Here is a 22,116-nt window from a genome sequence, read left to right as displayed (position 1 = left end):
GGTAGCAGCATATCACATCTGCGTCCAATCAGGTCAGATAAAAGGAGCCTGCATGGCAGAAAGAATAGAATTTTAATCAAAAATATATAGAATTGCAGCCTCCTTAGCGTTACATTTTTTTTTTGAAAAAGATATTTAAAAAGCATTGCATTTTTTGGTTTGAAAAATTACATAGTTATTAAATCTGATCTTTCTACCATAAAACGTGCAAAATGCTAAAAGTAAAAAGTCAGAAGTGTAGAAAGTATAATAATGCTAAAATAATAATAATAATGAATAACAATACAATTAAAAATAATGCTAATACCATATATACTGTCAAAATGTGTCATTTGTATGGCACATCTAGAATCACTGTGAAATAAACAATCCAACATCACAGTCAGGACAATAGTAATGTGATTCCTTGCAGATTTTCTTTCCAGACTGATCAGCTTTTGAACAGCAAACTGCAAATGTGCGACTGACCTGAGAGTTGCTTTCAGATTCATCAAAAGCACTTTTGATTTCACTCTCTGTTTCAATTTCACAACTTCCGGGCTGCACAAAAACATTGCTTACGAAGTGCTATTATGAGGCTAGGAGAAGACATGTCTGCACCATTGCCTGTGGTAACACTTGGGCCTGTCACTTATGCAAGATGCACCTGTGTCATTTCCCGAGCATTGCTTGGCACTAACTCTGTTGGCACATTTACAGCCCGAGTAATCCTCAGGTCTAATGCTTACGCTAGACACTGTCACGCTTGGGTCACAGATTTGCACAGAGACACAGAAGGTCGTAGCAAAAAAGAAGGATTTTTATTCAGACACCGCAAACACATGAGCTTAAACGTGCTCCATGACAAGTCAGAGATGACAGTTCCGCTAGGAGCAGAGAGAGATAAAAGCAAACAATCAATTCCAAAACTGACAGGCGCTGCGCAAGGCTTATAAGTCGGCGGAGTACCGCGCGAGGCTTGTATTACGCGTTATAGTGCAAGGGTAAGGAGCAATGTGTAGTCAGTGTTTCAGGGTTTGTGGTTTTCCCAGGGGCGTCTGTCTCTATTTGGGGTGCGATCAGCCCTCCAGCTCACACCCTCCCCCTCAGCTTTATTCACATTCCTGTGAATCAAACGACTCTCTGTACTAGGTTCATTTAGTCGTGATAACACGTCTGCGTTGACGTGTTCAGAACCTGGTCGGTGCTTTACTGTGAAACTGTAAGGTTGTAAACCCAGAAACCATCTCATTAGACGAGTTTGTATCTTTCTGTCGGTACAACCACTGAAGTGGAGCATGATCAGTTACCAAAGTGAAGTTTCATCCCCACAAGTAATAGCGAAGCGCTTCCACAGCCCACCTGATTGCCAAGCATTCTTTCTCAATTGTAGAATAATTACGTTCCCTAGGTAGTAATTTCCTACTCAAATATGTGATTGGATGTTCTTCTCCATCAAAAATTTGTGACAGGACTGCGCCCTGCACCAAATGCAATTGCGTCTGTTTGCAAGATAAAATCTTTTGTGAAATCCGGGTTCCTTAGAACCGGGTAAGAAGACAATGCTTTTTTTAAATCATTGAAAGAACGTTCGCAATTTTCTGTCCACAAGATAGGTCATTTTTTTCTGCCTCTAGTAAGTTCTGTAAGAGGAGCAACTCTATGTGCAAAATTTGGAATGAATTTTCTGTAGTAACCAGCGAGTCCCAGAAAGGCGCGTACTTGTTTCTGTATCCCAGGTCTCGGATAAGCAAGCATTTCTTCTATTTTCCTTAATTGTGGCCTAAGTAAACCCTTGCCCATAGAATAGCCTAAGTAATGAGTCTCGGACATGCCTAGTTTACATTTCTTAGGGTTAGCAGTAAGGCCAGCCTGTCTCAAGCTTTCAAGAACGGGTTGAAGCCGCTCTAAGTGTGTTTTCCAATCATTGCTAAAAATCACGACATCGTCAAGGTATGCCCCAGCATATTCAGAGTGAGGACGTAGGATCTGATCCATCATACGCTGAAAAGTTAGAGGTGCCCCGTGAAGACCAAACGGGAGTCTTGTAAATTCATAGAGTCCGTCAGGAGTCGCAAATGCCGTTTTCTCACAACTGCTAGCCTCTAAAGGCACCTGCCAATAGCCTTCGTGAGATCTAGCGTGGAGATATAGCTCGCCTGACCCAGTTTTTCCAACAGTTCATCGACACGGGGCATGGGATAAGCATCGAATTTAGAGACCTTATTCAAGCGTCTGAAATCGATAAAGAACCGAACCGAACCGTCTTGCTTTGGGACTAATACGACTGGGCTGCACCAGTCACTTTTACTTTCACGAATTACACCCAGTGTCAGCATCTTTTTTACCTCTTCGCACAATATTTCGCCGCGCTTCCGGTATCCGGAACGGCCGCATCTGTATGCGAACATCAGGTTCTGTGGTAATTTTATGTTTTGTAATGTTAGTTTTGCCTGGTAAATCTGAAAAGACATCAGTGTTCCGTTCTATCAAAGATAACAGTTCTGTCTTTTGCGTGTCAGTAAGATCGTTACCAATGGTAACATCGGTCTGAGAAACAGCAGCCAAGGAAGTGTTAACCTCTTGTCGGTCGTGCCATTCCTTCAAGAGGTTAATGTGTAAAATCTGGAATGGTTTGCGCCGGCCCGGTATTCTAACCTTGTAATTTACCGGACTCATACGCTCCTCAATAATGGTCGGGCCCTGCCATTTAGCTAAGAATTTGTGTGGATCCGAGGGAACCAGTACCAAAACACGATCGCCAGGTTTGAACTCACGGAGCTTGCTGCGCCTATCGTAAAGACGCTTCTGAGTTTCCTGTTCTCGTTGTTGGTGTTCCACAGCAATAGAGGAAAGCATAGAAATTCTGTCTTGCAACGAAATTAGTCTATCTGCAAAGCTTCGTCCTTGAGCTGCTCTCTCGTTTCCTATCCATTCCTCACGTACCACATCCGGGATGCCTCGCGGCCGCCTGCCGAATAACAACTCGAAGGGACTCAAGCCAGTGGACGCCTGTGGTGATTCTCGCACCGCGTACAAAACAAAAGGTAGGACAGTATTCCATGTTGTGGGATCATTATGAGCAACTCGCCTGATCATCTGTTTCAATGTTTTGTTAAATCGCTCGGTTAAACCATTCGTTTGAGGATGGTAAACAGTAGTACTCAATTTCTTAATAGCAAAGCTGTCACACAATTGTTTCATCACGAGAAGTGAAAGGTGTGCCTTGTTCAGTTAAGATTTCTCTAGGGATACCAATACGAGTAAAAGTTTCACATAGTGCTTTGGCTACAGCCGAAGAGTTGGCCTTTTTCAGCGCAATCATTTCTGGATATTGTGTCGCATAATCAACCAACACCAGCAAATATTGGTACCCATCCTTAGTCTTAGGTAAAGGTCCCACAATATCTAATCCCACACGCTGAAAGGGAACTTCCAATATGGGCATAGGACAAAGGGGAGCCCGAGGAGGCTTATAAGCAGAGACGATCTGGCAGTCTGGACATGAAGTACAAAATCGTTCAACATCTTTTCCCATATTAAGCCAATAAAATCGTTTTGATAACCGGTCTCTAGTTTTGTCGGCACCAAGGTGCCCCCCCAAGATGTGTGAATGTGCCAGATGCAAAACAGTTTCCCTATGTGCTCCACGTACCACCAGTTGTTCAATAAATCCCCCCTCCAAATGATCTGAGATCACTCTGAAAAGGCAACCGTCCTTTTCTATAAAGTGTGGTGTTTTCACACCCCCGGAATTACGCTCTTGGTAATAAGAGTCATTAGCAGGGCGAGCCTGTCTAATGAGCTATCAGTATGCTGCAAACGCACAAAATCTGATTGTTCGTTAACGCTCGGTTTGTGTTCGGAGGCGTTTGCAATCTGGGAAGATGTAGAAGGACCAGCCCATTCTGGAAGATTGTCGGGGGTGACCTCCTCCGTCTCGCTGGAGAGATTGGGTTCAATATCTAAGTTGGGCTCTAGATTTCCCCCGGCCGCTACCAGTTCTTCGTCTTGGTTTTCTTCTTCTTCTCCCCCCCCACTAAGTTCATTAGTGGACTGGACTACTGGTCCCTTACATTTATTAATCAGTTTCGGAAAAGGGCATTTCTCTGTCCTATGAGTAATGGCCAAGGGCACGAGTCCGAAACGGCAGACCAAACCTTAAAGTGACGACCCCTATAAGTTAAAGGAAGAAGTAAAGTCTGATACTGTTTAACATCACCATGCACACAGCGTATTTTAACAGTCTCACAGTCTCTAAGGCAGTGTTTCCCAAACTCGGTCCTGGGGACCCCCTGTGGCTGCAGGTTTTTGTTCCAACCAGCTTCTGTTTCTAATTGAACTCCTGGGCTAATTAAGTGAACTGATATTTCCCAAGTTCTGTGTTTAGGGAGGATTATAGAAATTTGAAAACTAAGTTTGCTAAAAAATATATATCTTAAAATGTACCAAGCAGTTAAATAGGAATAATGTATTTTTTTCATTTTAACAAAATCCTTATTTTGATTTTCATTCTACTTTTCTAGGTGTTCTAATTGTTTAATTATTTACTAATTAGTGGGTCTGACTCTAAAGTAGTTGCAGCCTTTGAATATTCAGTGTGTTGTTTGCCAGCGTGTCTCATCTGCTCATCTGAAATTGTCATTATTAAGATACAACGAAGGGGGAAAACAGAGAAAGGGCAACATATACTGAAATCAACAAAAGAGAGTTAAGCATTTATAACAAAAGCAGAAATATTTATAAATGTCACATAAATATGAAAATCACGCTGCTATGCTTTTCTGAATGTCGAATAAAAAGAAAAAAAATACCAGCTAATTAAATGAGCTCAGTGCTATCAGGTGTTGTCACCTTGTTGTTGTTAAGAATCTGGTTGGAACAAAAACCTGCAGCCATTGTTCAGGCATTGTTCATTAAGACAGTCTCGTCTCACAATACAAAGGTCACTTCCCGAGTCTAACAATGCTGAGATTTCTCTGCCCCCCAATTTCACCGGGATCAACAAGCCATCTTTTCCATCCGGATATGTAATAGTTGAGCATAGTCCAATCTCCATTAAATGAGCTGGAGACAAGTGACATTCTCTTGCCAAATGGCCGAGCTGATCACATCGGAAACATCTAAGGTCGGCTCCCTTTCCGTAATATCCTCTGCGACGTCCACGTCGACGTGCTCTGTAGTGTCCATGGTCTCGTCGACCCGCTGTTGCCGCTGTCTCCCCAGAAACAGGCGTCCCATCTACGACTGGATTTCCCGGGGTCCTACCTGACCCCATTAGATTTTCAGGTCCTGCAGCTTGTCGATCGAAGCGACGAGAATGTCCTGGGCGTTCGTTCACAGGTTGCGAAGCAGCACGAAATCCACCGCTCTTTCTCCAAGCGGACTGTGAACCCTCTAATCGTCAGGACATAATTGTTAATGATTTAATATCATGACGTAGAAATTCATCTCGAAGAACTTCAGGTATGCCGGCCAGTAATATATTCATGACTACTGTTTCCATCACGTCTCCTTCAAACCAACAGTGCACTTTATGTATCAAATCTTGAATTTGCGCACGGATTGGGTCATCCATGTTTAGTTTCCAGTCTTTAAGTGCATATGTTTTAGACTTCTGAAATAAGTCTTCGGCGGCATCCATCTGTGCAACCACTTCTGGTACCACTTGTCACGCTTGGGTCACAGATTTGCACAGAGACACAGAAGGTCGTAGAAAAAAAGAAGGATTTTTATTCAGACACCGCAAACACATGAGCTTAAACGTGCTCCATGACAAGTCAGAGATGACAGTTGCACTAGGAGCAGAGAGAGATAAAAGCAAACAATCAATTCCAAAACTGGCAGGCGCTGCGCAAGGCTTATAAGTCGGCAGAGTACCGCGCGAGGCTTGTATTACGCGTTATAGTGCAAGGATAAGGAGCAATGTGTAGTCAGTGTTTCAGGGTTTTTATTTTCCCAGGGGCGTTTGCCTCTATTTGGGGTCCGATCAGCCCTCCAGCTCACAACACGTCTATACGGTTTCCCAAGTGATGCTCGGGTCTAACACTAAGGAGGTTAATCAAAAAGAATTTTAGTCAATAAGCTATAAACTTATATGAAATTATGACAATGAATTAGCAAACATAGGGATAAGACTTGAATGTAACTGAAGGATTAACTAATATAATTTTAAGTTTAGGCATGTGAAGCTTTGCCTCACATTAGGGGAGCTACCAATGTAATTACTAAGGTTAAAATAAAGTAGATGAGTAATAAACACCCCCTTAAAAAGTGAGGACAAACTAGTTAGAATGCCCAAACACCCCTATTAAGAAACAGCAATAAGATCAATGGGAAAACCTGTATGACCCTATAAAAGAAGCGATGCTTAGAATAATGGAAGAATTGACATACTATATATATGAAGTTACTGCTGGCTGTAGTTAATTGGTTAAGATGATAGAATTCTACATATTAAGAGTCAGATGATGTGATTTATTAGATGAGGTAATGGTGCTAAAAAAGTATAAAACAGAATGCATTGCTTAATTAATAGATCACTCCAAGGACTGAAGCATTTATGCATGTCATGTAAATAAAGAAAAGTTCCACAAACTCATCTGGGTCGCGACTGCCTTCTTTGAATACAGAGGAATGTTTTTTCCACATCACTGTCCAGATGAAATACCTGTGGAAGCATGGAGGTGTTTAGGAGAGATGGCAGTGGAGTTTTTAACCAGTTTGTTGAATGGAATCTTGGAAAGTGAGAGGATGCCTGAGGAGTGGAGAAGAAGTGGACTGGTAGCGATATTTAAGAATAAGGGGGATGTGCAGGACTGTAGTAAGTACAGGGGGATAAAATTGATGAGCCACAACATGAAGTTATGGGAAAGAGTAGTGGAAGCTCAGTTAAGAAGGGAGGTGATGATTAGTGAGCAGCAGTGTGGTTTCATGCCAAGAAAGAGCAGTACAGATGTGATGTTTGCTCTGAGGATGTTGATGGAGGAGTATAGAGAAGGCCAGAAGGAGTTGCTTTGTGTCTTTGTGGACCTAGAGAAAGCATATGACAGGGTCCCTCGAGAGGAGTTGTGATATTGTATGAGGAAGTCGGGAGTGGCAGAGAAGTATGTAAGAGTGGCACATGATATGTACGAGGGAAGTGTGACAGTGGTGAGGTCTGCGGTAGGAGTGACGGATGCATTCAAAGTGGAGGTGGTGTTATATCAGGAGTCGGCTCTCAGCCCTTTCTTATTTGCAATGGTGATGGACAGGTTGACAGATTAGATTTGACAGGAGTAACCGTGGACTATGATGTTTGCTGATGACATTGTGATCTGTAACGAGAGTAGGGAGCAGGTTGAGGAGACCCTAGAGAGGGGGAGATATGCTCTGGAAAAGAGAGGAGTGAAGGTCAGTAGGAACACCAAGACAGAATACATGTGTGTGAATGAGAGGGAGGTCAGAGGAATGGTGAGGATGCAAGGAGTAGAGTTTGTAATGGTGGATGAGTTTAAAAACTTGGGATCAACAGTACAGAGTAATGGGGATTGTGGAAGAGAGGAGAAAAAGAGAGTGCAGACAGGGTGGAATGGGTAGAGAAGAGCATCAGGAGTGATTTGTGACAAACGGGTACCAGCAAGAGTGAAAGGGAAGGTCTACTAGATAGTAGTGAAACCAGCTATGTTATATGGGCTGGAGACGGTGGCACTGACCAGAAAGCAGGAGACAGAGCTGGAGGTGGCAGAGTTAAAGATGTTAAGATTTGCATTGGGTGTGACGAGGATGGACAGGATTAGAAATTAGTACATATGAGGGTCAGCTCACGTTGGATGGTTGGGAGACAAAGTCAGAGAGGCGAGATTGTGTTAGTTTGGACATGAACAAAGGAGAGATGTTGGGTATATTGGGAAAAGGATATTAAGGGTAGAGCTACCAGGCAAGAGGAAAAGAGAAAGGCCTAAGACAAGGTTTATGGATGTGGTGAGAGAAGACATGCAGGTGATGGGTGTGACAGAACAAGATGACAAGGACAGGTAGATATGGAAAAAGATGATCCGCTGTGGCAACCACTAACAGAAGCAGCGGAAAGAAGAAGAAGAAGTTTTTTCCACGTCAAAAGGGGGACAGAAGGGCAGTGATAGACAGAAAAAAAGATAGAGGAAGAGAAAACAAAAAGACATGGAGGATAAAGGAAAAACATGATAAGAGATGGTAGGATCAGGAGAGGAGCTAGCAGTCAGGAACATGAGCCCCAGCAAAGCAGCGTGTGGCAGAGGCTCAGGAGGGGGCTGGTCAGCATAGGAGCAGAAGAGACCAAATGCTCCAAGGGGTTTACCACCTGAAGGTAGTGTGGTGACGGCAGATGGGAAAAAGCGCAGGGCTCGTGGATTCTTGCAAATGCTGATGGATGACATTGAGAGACATAAGTCGGGTTTGGGGGCACCCCAGTGGTGGCTGAATGAGGTGGCTAGGGTGTAGGCCCATGAAGGATGACTGTGCTTGTTGACAGGTGTCCCTGGGAACTGAGTAGATCCTGATGGGTAAGCTGCAGAGAGGATGGATTTTAAGAAGAATGAACCAGGGCTTGTGAGTTTTTAAAGAACTGCTTACTGCTTGTGACTTTTAACCTCATTTATATGGATATTTTCATTTGGCCTTTTAATCTCCACATGTTTATTGCTCATTTTATGGATTATTTATTGGGTCAATATTATGCACTTTACTATTTGCACTTTGTTTGGTTTTAATAAAAGCAGTCAAATTTTTGCACCAACCACTTGCTGAATGTGTGTCCTCATTTGTCTGGCTCATCTCAGTACAAGACTATTTATAGTTATGTGTTGAAGAGACTCCCAGAAGTGATAAGGGAGTGTGGAGCTGACCCAGTCTGTCACAAGGCTATACATCCATCCATCCATTTTCTAACCCGCTGAATCCGAATACAGGGTCACGGGGGTCTGCTGGAGCCAATCCCAGCCAACACAGGGCACAAGGCAGGAACCAATCCTGGGCAGGGTGCCAACCCACCGCAGCATGGCTATACACTGCATTAAAAAAGAATTGACCATGATATTATATTATAGTCACAGATCAAAAGTTTACTTGTCTCCCTGATACAAATGGAGAGAAGATGAGCTTCAATGGCAGCAGCAAACCTACATAACTTACAATACTTTCTAATGACCTCACAAGGAACAAACGTTAACCAGAGAGGAAGACAGATGTGCAAAAGAAATACAGAAAAGAGCAGAACATAAATACATGTATAAAAACTGAACCACCACAAGTGTCCAGCGTATGTGGAACTCGTCTACTAAAACTAAAAACAGGGAATGAATGGAAAACTAACTTTACACCCCTAAAGAAGTCCCAATGTAGCATTTATAGTCCCATATGAAGCTTAATATCAGAAGAAAAATAATTGTGTGGTTAATAGGGGTCACAACGGGGGTATTATTTTTTCAGGACCCCCTCCTTGCAGGTGTCTTTGACATTAGGCAAAATCAAATGCAAAAATGGGAAAAGAGAGGTCCTCAGCACTGAATAAGATGTTATCAATAACTACTAAACAAGAACCACTGGGAATTCATAAGATGGCAGAAGGCTTGGTGCTGCAAGCAATGGTGGAAGGCTTCAATCAGCTCCTTTATTTCTCCCATTCCTCCCATTACACAACTGCAGTAGAACAGGAAATCATCATATGGAAAGAAAGGAAAGTCCTTCATACATCTCAAGATATTAATAACTGGCACCTATCCTGAGAAAGTCAGACAGAATGCCAAAGTCAGCTCTGGACAAGACATCAAAAGTTAGCCACATGCGCACCTACACTCATTTATATGCAAGATCAATTTTATAGAACACAATCACCTGGTATCTGGGACCTGGAGGAGCCCAACACAAACATGGAGAAATCAGACATGGTCTGAGTGGAGATTTGATCCCAGGACTATCAGGATGTAACTCTATGCACTGTACTGTCTTCTAATGAACTCAGAAATATTAAAATGTTATATTAATCTAAGTACTTAATAAAATGAGATATGAAATAGTGAAAGATTCTTTACAAATAGTCATTTATGACAGACTTTTTGAAAATGTAAAATCATTCAGAAAAACTTAGAACTTACTTTGCCTTTGATGCATACACAGTGATGTTGAACTCAAATTGACTACCAACAAATGCAGTTTTTCTTTCCTGATTTAGAGGAGTAGAATTCAAAAACAGAGGTATGTAATCCCCCAAGGTACAGCTGGGAGAGTCATATATATCTAGAAAATATAGCAAAAAGCAAATAAGTGTCCAATGCTGACAGTAAAGACAGTCATCTTCTGGCAGTTGATGTGTCAATGTTAAGGCTGAGCAGAAGTCACTAGCAAATTACATAAAAGCCCTCTAAATTATGTATAATACATTCAGTCTGCATAAATATGGCAGCCGTAAGTATGAGGAGTGATTTAAACTGAGTGCTATTTAGGAACTTCAAACACTGTAAAAACACCTACCTGAGTTGGGGAAAAGTCACCTAGCGGTGTAGCTTAACCCTGGCAGGTTCATTGAAGTGCAGTCTTGTTGTTGTTTAGAGCCTTTTTTGTCAAAATGTACTTCTGCTATTCCATGCTTTAAAAACTTTCCTATAAATAACCTAAGAATGTACACCATTGAAGAATTTTTCTAAGTACAAAGAGAATGAGAACTTACCTTGATGCATGCTAAGAACATCTTATTTTTTGTCATGGTATATATTATCTTTAAATAATTATAAATCAGATCAATATCTTTTTTGACACAACATACCATGGGTGGATATCGGGTTGTTTAAAACAGAAAACACATAATTTATCTTCCCACAAAAAATACATAAGCCCATATGCAATTTGTTCAAGAAATGTGCTGATGAGTCAGTTTGGTTGTAGCTAATAAAGGAAGATTTCCAACTGCACTGATGCTAACGACATGTCTTTTGACATTGTCTGTTATTTTCTGTTTTTATTTTTTTATTATTTTAACTGTGCTACTATTTTTCGGTACGATTTTCAGCAATCATCTTCCATGGGCACAACCATTTGTATGGGGTTTCTACTAGCCAGGGTGATACAAAAGCTAACCATAGACATGAAAAAGTTTGGGGAAGCCACCCGTATATTGTTCTTGGCTGCAAATGGATTTTAAATTGATCGAGATGATCACAGGTTCGAGTCCACAACAGAACTGAAAATAACAGGAACAGATGGTGACTTTAAAGTCCGGGACCAGAAGTGACGTTATTGGGACTGGAACCAGAAGTGATGTCTTTTGCCCCGGAAGTGATATCATCTATGGCGCTAGGCCCAGATAGGCTGTGTAATGCTTAACTATCTTTTCTTTTATTTAACATCCACACCAACAACCAATACTTCCGTTTTCCTCCTACAAACCCCCCACATCCGCTTCTGCACAGACATCAGATTTCCCCTCCCTTTTTTAAAATGAAGGCCTACTTGGTAACATAGTCCTTAATCCAGGAGTGAGGTCTTCTGTGCCTGAATGAACGTGAAACCTCATTGGAAACTTGTGGGAGTGATTGAGGAGCAGCCAGTCCATTTCCAGCTATGCATCTTTGGGCCATGATGAAGCTGACTTGGTGATGTGACTTTTTTCAGGCTATTTGCGCGATGCCTAGAACCATCTTGCAGAAAAAAAGTAGCTGGTCAAAGCTGCCGAGTAATTTTCAATGGATTTGACCAACGGGGTCTCATTTTGTTGATACGGCAAGGAAACCACACACGCACCCAGTTATGTTCCTTTAGTAATGGCAGTTTTGGTTTTCTGGCCTGACTAAAATGCTGCTGCATACGCTGCTGTTGAGAGATAACATGGGCCTGTGCCTGTCAGAGAGTTGGTATAGGTAACGATTTACCCAAAAAAAGACGGTCCAAAGGAAGAGTCAGCTCTCTACCTAACATTAAGGAAGCAGGTGATACCCCTGCTCAGGTTTCCGGCTCAGGAACATAACGGGGTGTTCAACACCATCAATGCTCTGGCTCAGCACAGTACCTAAGCCTGTGTCCAAAGCGTTTGTCTGGAGAATAAAAGGAAGCTAATAGTTAAGCGTTTTCAATACTGGTGCTGATGTGAGGGCCTATTTTAAGTCACAAAATGCAGCGTCTGTCTTCTCAGTTCATACCACATTATTAGGAGCCCTCTTCTTTGTTAAATCATTTATGGACACCACTCTCTCTAAAATCCTAGGTACAAACCGCCAGTAATACCCAGCTAATCCGAAAAATTCTTGGACTTGCCACTTGGTTTGCAAACGGGGCCACTTCAATATGGCATCAACCTTTGAACAATGTGGCTTTACGGTACCCTGACTGACCAGTTAACCTAAATATTTAGCTTCTTTCAACCCAAAAAAACATTTTTTTAGATTGATTTAAAGCCCGGCTTACTAACCAAGATGATCAGACTTGACCAGGGACTGCAACTTTCCTCTATCACTCTTACTTCCAGCATGTGCTTGATTTCAAGCTCCACTTCTGCTTTCTTTGCCTCATTAAGCTGATAAGGGCACTCTCGAACAATAACCCCAGGCTCTGTCAGTATGTCGTGCACAATCAAGAGGTCCGCCCAGGTTTTCGCTTACAACCTCTGGGACAGACAGGATAGCTGCTTTGAACTCCCATCTCTGTTTAGAATTCATTTCAGCGCCGAAGTTAAGGATATTTTTCAGAGCAAAGAGTGAGCAGGGCTGAGCGGAGGAGGGATCAGGATCCCTTTCCTTCCACAGCTTCAACAAGTTTACATCATAAATCCACTTGCTCAGTCGACGACTGGGTTGTTTCACTAAGTAATCAATGACCCCTTTCCTCTCCTTAACCTCTTTCAAAATATCCAAAATTCCCCAGGGTTGTCATCCTTATAATTATTTTAAAGATGAGAACTCCGTAGAGGCTTGTGGGACTTCCTGATAGGCAAAGAGCATGAGGGGGAGGAGCTAATCCCAGTTCCTTCCATCCTCACAGACCACCTTGCAAAACATCTGTTTGAGAGTCTGATTAAACCTCTCGACTAGACTGTTGGTTTGAAGGTGATACACCACGGCCTTTAAGTGCTTTATTTTAAGTAACTTGGCCGTTTCCCTGAACATCTACGAGGTAAAAGGCGTCCCTTCATCTGTAAGGGCTTCTTTAGGGAGACCCCTACAAGTTTTCACGTGATAGCCTTGGAGGTAGCTGAGTGTAAAGGAACAGCCTCTGGATATCGGGTAGCATAATCCACAAGAACTAATATATCTTGTGTCCTCAGGCAAGAGGGCTCTAGGGGTCCTACTATATCGGCTCCAATCCTTTCAAAGGGGACATCGATCAAGGGAAAGGGGTCGAAAGGAGTACGGTCCCTTCTTGGAATTTGCCATAATTGACACTCTGGACACGAGATACAAAAACGGCAAACCTCCTCATTAATTCCCAGCCAATAAAATCGGAGCTTGATATGCTCTAATGTTTTCTTGGTGCCCAAATGGCCTCCTGTGAGGTGGGTGTGTGCTAACTCACAGACCTGCCGCTGGTAGGTTCGTGGGATGAACAACAACTTTCACACCTCCACCTCATGCTCCACTACCCAATACAACAGATCATTTTCAATCACAAAGTGAGGACCCTGTTTCATGGGCTGATGAGTGTGTTAGCCATTGATTGGCACAACTGCATCTTAAGCAAATTTCAGAGAATCATCGTTGCACTGTTCCCTTTTGAAAGAAGCTGGGGTTTCTCTAAATTAAAACTGCATTTCAGAGAGGATCCGGTCTGACCTCAAGGGTGGGGTTTGCTCCCAGCTCGTTGAGGCACTGGGAGATGACATTTCTGCATGTGACGGTCCTGGAACTTTCCCATCCGCCTCATGGCCTTCCATATCTCTCTATCGGCTGAGAACATGGCGTGAAAACACCTGGAGAAGGATCATTTCATGGGAGTAGTCAGTACTATACTATATGGATTCGGGAGGACCGCTATGGGAAATTTTTTAAGCAATCCTCCATTACTGATGAAACACAGGGCGGTTTTATAATGCCGGATTTCTCCATGTATACAAGTTATACTGGTCTTTAATTTTACCCATTGTTGCTGTAGTACATATCGGCGATCAACAATGGAAATGTTGAAGCCAGAATCAAACAGTGCTTCGACTTTAAATCCATTGACAAATACTACTCCCGTATGTGATATCGTCAAGGGGTTTGTGAGTGCAAATAAGCCTCTCTTCTCTCTCCATCTGCACACCTCCTTATTCCTGAGCAGGTTGCGCACCCACGGGTCCGGGGACTTAGGAACAGGCTCTGGCTTGTAAGGAAGGGGCAGATTTGGTGGGACGCAATCCCCATGGTGTCCGCTAGAGGACCGTTCTGCTCTCTCAGATTGTGAGGCCGTCCTAGATGTCTCAATGAGCTCATCCATGTTTAGAAATTCTCCCCAGACCGGCTGGGTGAAATATTCAGGTAATTCTCTGATTAAGAGGAAGCAGGAGACCTGCTGCACGATCTGGAAGGAGGTCTGTTCAAATGGCCTTAGCCAGTAATGCCACCCTTTCCCAGAGAGCAAATGTTTGTTCCTGGTTTGGCCACTCAGGGTAAAATCAGTAGAAATTTGTATAATTGCTATACAAACATGAAAACAGAGCACAAAATGACAGTGCCCTTAATGAATGTACATATTAAAATGGTAATGAAATAATGTCACTAAAATGATGACAATATTAAGCAACAGTTGAGCAAACAAAATATTAATATGAAAAAAAGATAAAATAAAAGAAATAAATAATCACAATGTAAACACAACAGAACCCTCCACCTTCTAAGGCACAGACTGCCAATGCACCTGCCAAGCTTCCCAGTGTGTAACCAGGCAAACTGTGGTAAAAAGCGAGGTGTGTGAACGTCAGACATAACTTAAAGACTTGTCCTCTTGGCCATAACCTTTCCAGTAAACAAACTTATTAGCTGCTGTTTCTTTCCGCCTTAATTCCAAAATGTTCAGAACTTCATATCCATTTTTCCATTAATAGTAGTTGGAGAAAGAGTAGAAGATTCCTGAAGAAACTGACTAGAAAGAACTGGTTTTACTGTGAAACATCAACTTCTGAATTAATTCAAAAATATTGTGGAGAACCAGAGCCCCAAATCAACTAAGGATTAAAAAAAACTTTTTTGGTCTCGTCCGATGCGAGAGATGGACGTCTGAAGTGGAGCTCCGCTAGCAGTGGTGCTATTTTTCATATTATTTGCTTATTATTCTGAGATATCCTGTATTTATTCAACCCGAGAGGGACCGCTACAGTATATGTAAACACATATAAACATGGCCAACAAGAAGGGGGGTCCGAAAGAATCGAAGAGTAAAGCTACATCCAAGCTGCGATCAGGAAGCCCTAGTTCAAGATACGGCCTCTCAGAGACAGACCTGGATCAGATGGGCGAAAGTACAGACTCCTCGAGACCACGGTTCGCTACATCGTCGACGGCTGAGAGCGAAAAGGGGAGCGAAGGTGCGATCGTGAGTGCAGATGTGGATAGCTCGCCGATTGGAGAGGATTACCTGAAACTGGAAAAGGCTGGGAGGTCCGCGGCTTCAGTTACGCAATTACGGGACTGGAGCAGCGGGACACCGCTTCAGCAGAGTCTGCTGCTTCATCTACGGTACAAGAAGGCACATTTGAGCTATCTGAACTGAAAGTGTTGCTCGCTGAGCTCAGGCAAGATATAAAGAAAAGCGAGAAGGCTAATGAGAAAGCAACGGCAAAGGCACATGAGAGACTGAAACAGGAATTAAAACAGGAGATGAAACAGGCCAATGAATGTCTGCGACAGGAAATCCAACAGGCAAATGAAAGGCTGCATCAAGAAGTACAACTTGAACTTCGACAGGTGCTGGGTAAAATTGAAGAGCGCATTGAGAAAAACTCGTAAACTGAGCACGCTTGCTGATCGATTGGAGCATCTTAGTGAGACATTCACGAATCGGATCGAAATAGCGAACATCTAGCTGCCAGTGCCGAGGAAAGAGCAGTAAATGTCAGTTGAATGTAAAAACTCGGAGAAAAACTTGGAGACAGACTGGCTGCTTTAGAAGATGGGAATAGAAGGGATAATGTCAGAATTGAAGGCTGCCGGAGAATCGAGAAAGTTTAAACCCGTGAAATTCGCAACTGAACTTTTTCTAAAATAATCGGGGCGACTTTAAAGCAGAATCTGAGATAGCAGCGCTTACAGACGCTGATCAAACACCGTCAGACCCGACCAAGATCTTTTATAGTTCGTTTTGAACGATTATCATTTAAGTTAGAGGTGATGGAACTCCTCAGGAAAAAAGGAAGATATTATATATGAAGATTGCCACATTCGCGTCTTCCCTGACTTCTCTCCAGCAACAGCTATCAAACGCGCCGCCTTCTATAATATTAAACAGCAGCTACGGCAAGCCAATGTCAAATACGGCCTCCTGTATCCGCAAAACTGAAAGTGGAATGGCAGGGTCATTTCTATGTTTTCGCTAGCAAGGAGGAGGCAGAAAATGAGTTAAGAAAGCTGATCCCGGACTATTCTGATACATAATTGTGAGTCATGGCGGTAAATGATAAAGCTAGGATTAATAATCTACTGTCTGATCTATTTGTTTTAAAATACGGGTTTTTATCAGCATATATTCTCATATTCTTATATTATTATTACTTACTTATTACTTATCATTACTTAGTATTACTAGGGCTAAATGTTTATGTTTTATTGTGCTTAATTACGTTTTCCTCCTCTTTTTTCTTTTCTAATTATTTCATGTGTACCCTAAATGAGACTGTTCAATATCATACCCTTGGTTTGCTGTTATTGCTATTACTGCATTAAGACTTGTTATGCTTGTTTTGGACACATCTTTAACACCATCACCTGGGTTTATTATCTGGGGATATCATCTTAATGCACTAAAATTGATGAAGATTATATATATATATATATATATATATATATATATATATATATATATATATATATATATATTAAGTGCAAAATTCTTTTCTTTTTTTTTTCTTTTTCCTCTTTTAAAGACTATATTGGTAACAGATATCTCTATCTTTTAACCTTAAAGCGCCACTGCATGGGGGCTTGATGTGCTTTGGACGTGCTCTGTCTCTGGGTATGTCAGAGGACTGGGACTGCATGAAGTGGGTTTTAGCCTCACCTGGGGAGGCAAAAAGGGAGGGTGGGGGTTAAGGGGAAGAGAAAGAGAGCAGGCTTGATCTATATCTAATCTATCATCTCAATCTTTATAATTATAACTATCAACGTAATAATAAGCTGCATGGCAACAACTCTTGGGGGAATAGGAAATTAAGACCTAAACTATTTCACTTCCAGTTAAGACTATAATATGACACCAAAAACTCAGAATCAGTGTCTCCATGATGGGACAGTTAACTTCGTAAGCTGGAATGTTAAAGGCCTGAATCACGAATTAAAGAGAAAGAAAGTACTTTCTCACCTAACAGGTCTAAATGCTAAAATAGTATTTTTACAGGAAACCCACTTACTAAGTAAGGATCAGTTCCGGCTGCAAAAGACTGGACTGGCCAAATGTTCCATTCTAGTTTTACAAAGAAAACTAGAGGGGTGGGAATTCTCATACATAGAACAGTACCATTTGTAGCATCAGATGTAGTATTGGATCCTGAAGGGAGATATGTGATGGTCATGGGAGACTTATCTAACTGTAAAATGATTTTGATAAATGTTTATGCACCTAATGTTGATGATAAGGAATTTATACAAAATTTATTTGCATCCATTCCCAATCTGAACACTCATAAACTTATAATGGCTGGGGACTTTAATTGTGTTCTAAATCCACTTTTAGATAAGACTTCCTCCACAGGGGGAACGGCAACTAACACCGCAAAGATAATTACAAAGTTTATAACTGATCACAACTTATCAGATCCCTGGAGGTTTTTAAACCCAAATTCAAGAACATATTCTTTCTACTCACCAGTACATCATTGCTACTCAAGGATTGATTACTTCTTTATAGATAATAACTTCTTGCCTAAGATTAAATCTTGTAAATACGATGCTATTGTTATTTCAGACCATGCTCCGATGATCTTGGAGCTGAAATTACTAAGCCCCATACACTCACCCGCAGATGGCGTCTCAATCCGCTTCTATTAGCTGACGAGAATTGTACTGAATTTATATCCAAACAAATTGAATTCTTTCTAGAGACAAATACATCCCCTGAGATCTCTGCAGGAATACTCTGGGAAACTCTTAAGGCCTTCTTAAGAGGACAGATTATCTCATATCTTTCCCACAGAAATAAATCCGCGAAGAAAGTAGCAGAGATAAAAGCGAAATTACTAAAATAGATGAAGAACATGCCAGACTACCAAGCGAGACTCTACATAAGAGGAGGCAGGCTCTACATTCAGAATTAAACCTCTTGACAACTAAAGAAACCGAACAACTAATTTACAAATCCAGACATCATTATTATGAACATGGAGAGAAAGCTAATAAGCTTTTAGCGCAACAAATTCACAAGCAAGATGCATAGCGCAATCTCGTAATTACTAACACGAATGGAGATAAAATCATCGAACACAAAAATATAATGTACACTTTTAGAGACTACTATAAATCCCTATATACTACTGAGTTTAAAGAAGACAATATACAATCTAATGCATTTCTGGATAAATTACAGATACCACAAATTGACGCTATTAGTGTGGAGGAGCTCGATAAACCTCTGTCATTATCAGAATTACTGGATGCTATAAAGTCACTCCAAGGTGGAAAAGCAGCAGGCCCTGATGGCTACCCTGCAGAGTTTTACAAGAAATTCTCCGCTCAGCTAGCTCCACTCCTATTAGCAACATTTACAGAAGCCAGAGATAACCAATCTCTTCCACAAACCTTTCGCCAAGCACTAATCACTGTCTTTCCAAAACAAAATAAGGACTTATTACAATGTGCATCATACAGACCAATTTCACTTCTGAATAACGACGTTAAAATACTCTCTAAAATCATAGCTAGAAGGATGGAGAAAGTGCTCCCTCAGTAATATCACAAGACCAAACTGGATTTATTAGGGGCCGACACTTATCTTCAAATCTTCACGCCTGTTTAATGTAATATACTCACCAACTAAATCAAACACCCCAGAAATATTATTATCATTGGATGCAGAAAAAGCATTCGACATGATTGAATGGAAATACCTTTTACTATTTTGGAGAAGTTTGGGTTTGGCCGAACATTTGTGCATGGATTAAATTACTGTATACTAACCCAGAAGCTTCAGTTTGCATCAATAACATTTGCTCAGACTACTTTAAACTAGAACGTGGCACAAGACAAGGATGCCCTTTGTCACCACTGCTGTTTGCAATTGCCATTGAACCACTGGCAATACATTGTCGAAATACTGATCAGATAAAGGGGATTAGCAGAGAAGGACTGGAACAGAAAATCTCATTATATGCAGATGACATGGTACTGTATATATCGGACCCAGAAAATTCTGTGCCTGCAGTCTTAGCAGCACTCACAGAATTTCAAAAGCTCTCTGGTCTCAGAATTAATCTGAATAAAAGTGTACTCTTTCCGTGAATTCGCAAGCATATAATATTAGATTAGACACCCTTCCTTTTATCATTGCAGAACAGTTTAAATACCTCGGGGTAAACATCACAAGTAAACATAAAGCTCTTTATCAACAAAATTTCGTCGTCTGCATGGAAAAAATTAAACAAGACTTGCATAGATGGTCAACCCTTCATCTCACACTAGCTGGAAGAATTAACACTGTTAAGATGAATATTCTTCCTAAGCTCCTTTTTATTTCAAAACATACCAATATACATTAATAAATCGTTCTTTAAGCAATTAGATTCAACAATAACCTCATTTATTTGGAATTCTAAACATCCACGCATCAAAAGAGCGACCCTACAAAGACAAAAGGCAGAAGGCGGCATGGCTCTACCTAACTTCCAGTTTTATTACTGGGCAAATATACAGTCGATAAGAACCTGGACACAAATAGAAGAACATACACAGGCATGGACCGCAATAGAAGTAAAATCCTGCAGTACTTCTTTGTATTCCTTGCTTTGTGCTCCAATAAACACACGTTATCGGCAATACACTAATAACCCAATTGTGCTCCACTCACTTAGAATCTGGAACCAATGTAGAAAGCATTTTAAGACGGAGAAGCTTCTTTCTGTGGCACCCTGCAAAAGAACCACCTCTTTCAACCCTCACAAACATATGCAGTTTTAATATCTGGAAAAATTTGGAATTAACTTGCTTAGAGATCTTTATATAGACAACGTCTTTGCATCCTATGAACAATTACATTCCAAATTTAACATTCCAGCTACAAATTTCTTTCACTATCTTCAAATCAGGAACTTTGTTAAACAGAACCTTCCAGATTTTCCTCATCTTGCACCCTCATCCACGCTGGAAAAATTATTGCTCAATTTCAAGGAGTTAGACTCCATCTCTACAATATATAAAATCCTTTTACAATCCCTTCCTTTCAAAGATCCAAGAGGACACTGGGAAAATGACCTCTCAATTAATATATCAGAAAAGGAGTGGAAAGTAGCAATGCAGAGAATTCACTCAAGCTCCATATGCGCAAAGCATACAATTATACAACTCAAAATTATATATCGAGCACATCTGTCTCGACTAAAACTCTCCAAAATGTTTCCAGGGCATGATCCAACCTGCGAACGTTGCAACCAAGCCCCAGCCTCACTAGGTCACATGTTCTGGGCCTGCTCCAAATTAACATTATTCTGGACAAAAATTTTTAATTACCTCTCAGACAGTCTTGGACTCACAATCCCTCCTAACCCATTAACAGCTGTGTTTGGGGTTCTTCCAGAGGGTCTTAAAGTGGAGAAAGACAAACAAATTGTGATTGCATTCACTACACTGTTGGCACGCAGACTTATTCTGATAAACTGGAAGAACCCAAACTCTCCTCTTTTAAGTCAGTGGGAAACTGATGTGTTATATTATTTAAAATTGGAAAAAATCAAATACTCAGTTAGAGGATCTGTGCAGACTTTTTTCAAAACATGGCAGGATCTAATCAGTAATATTTTGAAATGAGTTTTTAAAGCACAGAGAATTTGTTGATTTAGGTATTTTTACAAGCCTTAAATTTTACACCGTTTGGCTTGCTCCTCTCTCAAGGGTGGGGATCGATCTGTTCTTAGCATAATTCTTTTTTTTGTAAAAACTTGATTGCTATGTATTGATTGTAATTAAATTAATTAATAAAAAAAAAAAACTCTTTTAAGTGAGTTTTGTGATAGTAAAATTACAAGCAAAACAAATTTAGCATCAGTTTCACAAAACCGTACGCAAAAGGAATCTCATCTGTTTCACACATCAATACCAGCCATATTGTGTAATGTTACAGTTTATATAATCTATGGTGCCCATCACAAGATGGTGGTGTGGTTTGTGTTGGCCAAATGTGCAAACAGGAATTTCATTGTACTGTTTACATGTGATAATAAATCTGGAATGAGCTGATTACATTACACCTTTTTAAAAAATAAAGCCTTTTATGTTTAAAAAAGCTAACACTATTGTCCACCTGCATATCATTCCTAAATTTGAAATTCCAATCGACAATTAGCAAAATGTTGTATGTACTGCAGATAAGAAAAATATTAAGGACATTGGGAAAAAAGAAAAAAATTAGGCAACTGAACCAAGACACGATGTTACAGAATAAAGCATTATTTTTTTTTTCTTTAGGGCATACTGAATCTCTGTTGTTAATATAAAGACTGAGGGTGGCTTTTTTGAGAGAGTAAAAATAATTACTAATGTTTACTGTTTGTTGTTTAAACATTTGTTTCAGCCCACTTCATGATTAAGCAGGTGGAACTGAAGTCTTTAATGACAACAAAGGCTCATGATTTGCAGCAATTTTATCAATGAATAAGTAAATTACCTTGCAATCATCATTACAACATTATCATATTTTACACTATACCTCTCTTGTAGATTATTTCTTCCCACAACTCACAGGATATCACCCTTTACAACTACAGTGGGGACCCGGGCACACCTGCCGCCCAAACCGACA

At 40.9% G+C, this 22,116-nt stretch overlaps 1 protein-coding gene across 1 annotated transcript in view; it reads right to left on the bottom strand.

Annotated features, from left to right (window-relative positions):
• LOC120516011 (ZP domain-containing protein-like) overlaps positions 1-10,269 on the bottom strand; it is a 99,797-nt gene extending 89,528 nt beyond the window's left edge. The window contains exon 1 of the mRNA XM_039737467.1: positions 10,092-10,269. The gene's annotated coding sequence lies outside the window, so the exon portion shown is untranslated. The remainder of the gene's footprint in view (positions 1-10,091) is intronic.
• Positions 10,270-22,116: the final 11,847 nt, after the last annotated feature.

Source organism: Polypterus senegalus, chromosome 1 (genome assembly GCF_016835505.1).
Source record: "Polypterus senegalus isolate Bchr_013 chromosome 1, ASM1683550v1, whole genome shotgun sequence".
NCBI lineage: Eukaryota > Metazoa > Chordata > Cladistia > Polypteriformes > Polypteridae > Polypterus > Polypterus senegalus.
The sequence above is the reverse complement of the archived record's forward strand: the minus strand, read 5'-3'. Positions and strand labels throughout refer to the sequence as shown.